Below are 6,422 nucleotides of genomic sequence, written 5' to 3'. Positions count from 1 at the left end.
GTTTCCCGGGTGGTCGCGGGGTCGCAGCGGAGAGGGGGCGCGGCGGTCGGTGGGGACGAGCGTCTCGTCGGGAGTTGAGTGTTGCGGTGGAGCCGCGACAAGGCCGGAAGGCGGTAACTGGTAGTTGGGCCCAGAACGGCGTCCAGAACGGCGGGCGGCCACGCGGCCGCAGAGCAGCCTCTGCGGGGGCTCCGGCGCTGCCCGCTTCCGGTTCCCGGGAGCGCGGGCGGGAAGGCCACGGCCACCGCGCGGTAGAGACCCTGGTAAGAGTGAAGAGTGTAGGGGACCAGGGTGTAGACGAGAGGCAGCAGGGCTGCGGGAGAAGCAGGGTTTTCCGAGGAGAGGGGAGGGGCCTGTGAGCCACCAAGTCTGCAGACGTAACCGGACGAGATATTTTAACTACAGTTCACTCCTAGTATAGCTTTCAGCAGTTTGACCCCAGGCAAGAGAACGGGCCGTGTAGTAGGGCGGGAGACGCAGCCGGGGCCAGGGTCGCCACCGCTGGATGGAGACGACGGTCCCGGTCTTTGCTGTAGGGCTTGGAGTCCCCCAAGTTTGGCTTTCTGAGACACCCAGACAGTTTGATGGGATTCCCGGCATTTTGGCAGAGCGAGTCTCCTGGCGCCCGTTGGAGTTCATCCACAGAGAACTCCGGGGCGGGGTGGCGGCGCCTGGAAACTCCCCTAAAGGATTGCCGTGCAGCTGCCGTGAATGTGGGAGTCTGCTCACCGCGCCCTAATTCCACATCCCCTCTCCAGTGTCCTTTTTTTTTTTCATGTTTTATTTATTTATTTCTAGGAGAGAGAGAGACAGCGTGAGCAGGGGAGGGTCAGAGAGAGAGGGAGTCACAGACTGAAACAGGCTCCAGGCTCCGAGCTGGCAGTCAGCACAGAGCCCGACGCGGGGCTCGAACCCATGAACCACGAGATCATGACCTGAGCGAAAGTCGGACGCTTAACCGACTAAGCCACCCAGGCGCCCCCCCCCGTGTCCTTTCTAACACCCCCACACAATATTTGCTTAAATACCTAGAGAAAACAAGCAGATTGGAGAAAATACACGGAATGAGCACGTTACCCCCCTCAAAAAATGCATCCTGGAACAAGTAATTGGCCCCAGATGCACCGCCAGGCAGACTCCAGGCAGCCCCTCCAGAGTGACCGCCGTGGATATTTTCACTGGAGAAGGGAATCTGGAAGTAAAGACCTCCCAGCCTGGTGGAGGGTTAGAGTTACTGACTGGAATCAAATTTACTTTCCTCCCAAAGACAAATGATCCAGGAGGAAATAAGTCCACAGAGAGCAGCAGTTTTGGAGCCATCAAGCATCGGAATTCATTACAGGGTGCTGTTCTGCACTGAATTGCGTGCCTCCAGCTCCAAACCCGTATGTGGATGCCCTAACCACCCAGTGTGACTGGATCTGAAGATGGGCCTTAGGGAGGTAATACAGGTTAAATGAAATCATAAGGGTGTCTCCTTATAAGATCATGAGGTGTGTGCGCACCAAGGAAAAGCCACGTGAGGGGTCTGCAAACAGGGAGAAGGAACGGGTAGCCTGGTAGAAAGGGTTCACAGGAAGCCAACCCTGCAGCACCTTGATCTTGGACTTCTGGCCTCCAGAGCCGTGAGAAAATAAAAATCTGTTGTTCCAGCCTGCGGTAATCTGTTACGGCGACGCGCGTACTAATAATGCAGATGCCACCAGTGGGTCAGAAACTCCTGGGACTTCCCTGGTCATGCAGAGCAGGGGTGAAAGGACAGAGGAAGTGCCACCCTTTACCTGCGGAAGCATCCAACACACCTGTCTTCTCATCACCTTTGCTTTGCGTTTCTTTCCGTTTGTGACAGAAAAACTTCTCCTACTTCCTCTTGTGGGGGTCTTCATTTTATGTTAACTGAGGTTTCCAGGCAATGTTTTATTTAAAGGTGTTAAACAACGGTGAAAATGGGGTGAGTGAAGACATATAGGGAAACCGATATTATGGAATATCGATTGAGAATGCGTTGATCCACATGTATTTATTTCGTGTTTGGAAGGCCCCTAATGAAGTCCCTGCCGTCTTCCCCCCCCACATCTCGCCCCCATCATTCAGCATCTGGCGGCTCGCTCACCCCCAAGGACTCAGGGTCCGCAGGTGCTGGGGGTCCTGATAGAGCAGCCAGGGGGGTAATGCTGCCCTCATTCTGCGTTTGGCCCAGAAAACAAAAAGAAGCAAAGAAAATGTAGGTAGGACGATGCTGTTTCTTCTTCGTTGTTGTACTCGCCTCTCTAATAATAGTACACAGTGGGAACCACGGTGAACGCTAGGTCATGTGCACGCTGTAACTGGGTTCAAGGAATGCTGTGACCCCCCAGCCGCGCCCACCGCCGGCCTCCCTGTGTCTTCTGTCCCAGTCGCCTTGGGTCGTGTGGAGGCTCTCAGCAAGGGATGGAGAATTCAAGACAATCCATATAGGTTATGTCTTTTCTTTCCGTATGTGCAGGAATTGAACAAAAAGTTAGGACTGCTAGATCGGAATTTCTTGAAGAATGGCTTTGAATGGTGTTAGGTTAGAAAGGGGAAAAAAAAAAAAAAAGCTGCAGCCTGGAGGTGCCGGGGATCGAACCCGGGGCCTCATACATGCAAAGCATGCGCTCTACCACTGAGCTACACCCCCCTCTAGAAGGGCCGTTTGCTAAGGCTTATCTGAAAATAAGTTTTGTTTTCTGAGGCCCCGGATTTCTGCGCTTCCTGGTGGTTCGGTGTTATGAGGCTCCCGCCGCTGCTTTGGGCAGCAGACCTTCGGGAACGAAGGAAAGACACTGAATGTAGAACTTGAAAGGAAGGGAAGACATTGGAAACGTGTCAGATAATAACCACGAAGTGTCCCGTGCGGCTTTAACACGTGCTTACCATTTCCCTCTCCCTTTCCTGCCTAGGAATTAGTCAAGCCCCAGTTTTCAGCTCTTTCGCTTTCCTGCAGATTTCTCTTACCCTGAGACACAAGGCTACTGAAAGTCAGCTTTTTCTTGTCTAAAATGGTTCATAATTTTGTTTGCTCCATTGGAATATTAAGTATCAGATTTCATAGGGAAAGGGTTTCACGACCCTAGAAGGAAACCCGAGAGCGAAGCATTCAGCATTTCACTTAAACGGTCGTTTCTCTTTAAGCTTAGGAGACCCTGACAATTGTTCCAAATCTTTTTCAAAAGGCATTCATTAGGCATGAACGCAACAGCTTTGGGGATGGTGGGAAATGTTGAATTGCGAGAGTGAGACCGAGGATAAAGGGCCACGAGATCTAAGGGTTAGGAAAAAATCTATTTATTTATAGGATATGTCATGCCATTACCAAACAGAAGAAATACAGAAAAGAGGTTATAAAAATACTTTTGGTGGGGGGAGTAGGATTGGAACCTGAGGAAGATGAGCTAGCTTTGCTTATATTAAACTCAAGATACGTGCAGCTCTCTTGCAAGGATGCCACACAGCCAGCTCAGGCTATTGCCTGGGCTTCAGGCCTTTGGCTTGCAAATCATTGGGAGACCCAAGAATGAGAAGCCAGATAAAGACCAAAAAGTTTGCTCAATTTTGATAGTCATTAAAAAAAAGTTCACTCCTGGACATTTCTTGAAGCCTGGGATTTATCATGGTTAAGACTGTGTTCTTTGAACTACATGAGAAGACTCTGAGAAAACTCATTTTCTGGTACCGGATTTAGTTAGAGTTAGTGGTTAACTCTCCTCATTCTGGTTTCCCCATTTATGAGCTTTTGCCAATATTGATAAAATGACAGTGAGTCCATTCTGAAATTGGAGGAATATGATTTGTCTGGCACACTAGTTTTTTTCAATGTCTGGTTTTTTTTTTTTAATGTTTTATTTATTTCTAGGAGAGAGAGAGAGACAGCGTGAGCAGGGGAGGGTCAGCGAGAGAGGGAGTCACAGACTGAAACAGGCTCCAGGCTCTGAGCTGGCAGTCAGCACAGAGCCCGACGCGAGGCTCGAACCCACGAACCGCGAGATCATGACCTAAGCGAAAGTCGGACGCTTAACCGACTAAGCCACCCAGGCGCCCCCACACTAGTTTTTTTCAATTGGCTCATGAAATTTTTATTTTCTTGACTTTCTTTTGTTTCAATTTCAGTATGGTTAATATGCAGTGTTAAATTAGTTTCAGGGGTACAACATAGTGATGCAGCCATTCTGTGCTTTAGTCCGTGTTCATCAAGGTAAATGTCTTAATCTCCTTTACCTCATCCCTCCACCCACCTCTCTTCTAGTAACCATCAATTTCTTCACTACAGTTAAGAGTCTGTTTCTTGGTTTGTCTCTCCCTCACACTTTGTTCATTTGTTTTGTTTTCTTATGTGCCAGACGTGAGTGAAATCATATGGTATTTGTCTTTCTCTGACTGACTTCGCCTAACATTATACCTTCTAGATCCATCCATGTTGTTGCAAATGGCAAGATTATATATCTTCTTTATCTATTCATCTACCCATGGACACTTGGGCTGCTTCCCTATTTGGCTAGTGTATATTATGCTGCTATAAACAAAGGAGTGCACGTATCTCTTCAAATTAGTGTTTTCATATTCTTTAAGTAAATACCCAGTAGTGCAATTCCTGGGTCACAGGGTAGTTTTATTTTTTATTTTTTGGGTAGCCTCCATACTATTTTCTAGAGTGGCTGCACCAGTTTGCATTCCCACCAGCAGTGCCACGGGGATCCTTTTTTCTGTACATCCTTGCCAACATCTGTTATGTGTATGTCTTTGATTTTTGCCACTCTGACAGCTGTGAGGTGATATCTCATTGTGGTTTTGATTTGCATTTCCCTGACGATCAGTAATATTGATGTGTAATATTTATGTGTCGGCCATCTGTATGTCTTCTTTGAAGAAATGTCTGTTCATGTCTTCTACTCATTTTTCTAATTGGATTATTTGGTTTTCCAGTGTTGGGTTGTATAAGTTCTTTATACGCACTTATATCCACATAATAATGGATACTCTAGACTTTCTGGTTGCAGAACTGTCCTTGCATCCCCGCACACCACATTCTCCTACATACACTCCTTTTCTGCAGGTCCCTGCAATTGTTGTGACTAAAACATCTCTCTCTCTCTCTCTCTCTCACACACACACACACACCCATCAAGACAGAAATGAGTCGTAAGGGTAATGGCATGTAACATACTGGAATTTCTTAGGCTGTAAAACTAAATGAAATCTTCACCTTGTCAGTTAATGTTTCATCAGAGACCTCGGTGAATAGGAGCCAAGAGAGTGTGACAAACGTGAACTCACACTCCATGATGGGATTTGCAAAAAGAAGCGAAAGTTGTAGTTCCACATTCACTTTTTGGGGTTGGGCCCCCGCCGTATACAGGGGTTATAGTTACACCGGAGCAAAACTGAGCTGCCGAAACCCGGGATCGAACCAGGGACCTTTAGATCTTCAGTCTAACGCTCTCCCAGCTGAGCTATTTCGGCCTCTGGCAAGGACTTTTTTAGTCATTCTTCCACATTGTTAAGCTTCCACCGCGGGACCAGGGACCTTCTCCGTGTCCTCTCCCACTTTACTCGGTGGCATCCGCTCCCCCGGAGGTGGGGTCTCCGCGGAAGCCCTGGAGATTGGAGACTGTCAGAGGCTGAGCCGGCTCCAGCAGGTCCAGGGGTCCCTGAAGGATGGACGGTGTCCGCGCGCGCGCGCGCGCGCGCGCGAGAGAGAGAGAGAGAGAGAGAGAGAGAGAGAGCTCCGGAGATTCTTTCCGATCACCAGGCAGGCATCTCTGTCCTGTTGGTTTTTGTATCTTTATTTAAAGGTTCAGCAACAAGATGAAGTCATAGAAAGGAATTTCTTACAATGGGAGGCCTTTCGTGATATCAATAGTAGAATTATTCTGACCAAGGAAATAACAGAGTGTTCTTAGTAAAAAATGGGATAACATATAGGTCAAATTGTATATGGATAAGTTAGGAGTATTTTGTCTGGCTCTCAAGAGGATGAATGTTTCTGAATTGGTTTGTTTGTGGAGACTAACATGGGGGCCCTGAATGGGTCAGTCTTTTGCCCCTGGGTTATGTTTTAGCTACTGTTATCTATCCTCATCCCAGCTGCCAGTGTAAGTAGAAAGTAGGCCTTGAGGAAGGGACTGTTATGTTTCACCAATTAGCAAAGATATACGTGGTAACTACGTTTTGCTCTTAACCCCAAAATAGGCCCTTGGTCTCAGGGCCAGGCTCAGTTGTAATTCTTGTGTTCTTAACCCCCTAAGTCTCGCATCTGCAAGGCCCATAAGAAGAGCCTTTTGACAATCGCCCATAGAGCTTTCATCTAAAATCTCTTTTGTAAAGGCAGGAGTATGCTTTTCCTTATGAGGTATCTGTATTCAGAATATGGGCCTGATATGGAATATTGTGAGGCCTGGTCAATA

General features: G+C 48.0%; 2 non-coding genes across 2 annotated transcripts; both read right to left on the bottom strand.

The window, feature by feature from the left end:
• Positions 1 to 2,587: 2,587 nt before the first annotated feature.
• On the bottom strand, positions 2,588 to 2,659 carry TRNAA-UGC (transfer RNA alanine (anticodon UGC)). Its single transcript has one exon. It is a non-coding gene; the product is annotated as a tRNA-Ala (tRNA).
• A 2,746-nt stretch (positions 2,660 to 5,405) lies between these two features.
• Positions 5,406 to 5,478, bottom strand: TRNAF-GAA (transfer RNA phenylalanine (anticodon GAA)). Its single transcript has one exon. It is a non-coding gene; the product is annotated as a tRNA-Phe (tRNA).
• Positions 5,479 to 6,422: the final 944 nt, after the last annotated feature.

The sequence above is a fragment of the Crocuta crocuta genome, unplaced genomic scaffold (assembly GCF_008692635.1).
Source record: "Crocuta crocuta isolate KB4526 unplaced genomic scaffold, BGI_CrCroc_1.0 scaffold336, whole genome shotgun sequence".
NCBI lineage: Eukaryota > Metazoa > Chordata > Mammalia > Carnivora > Hyaenidae > Crocuta > Crocuta crocuta.
The sequence above is the reverse complement of the archived record's forward strand: the minus strand, read 5'-3'. Positions and strand labels throughout refer to the sequence as shown.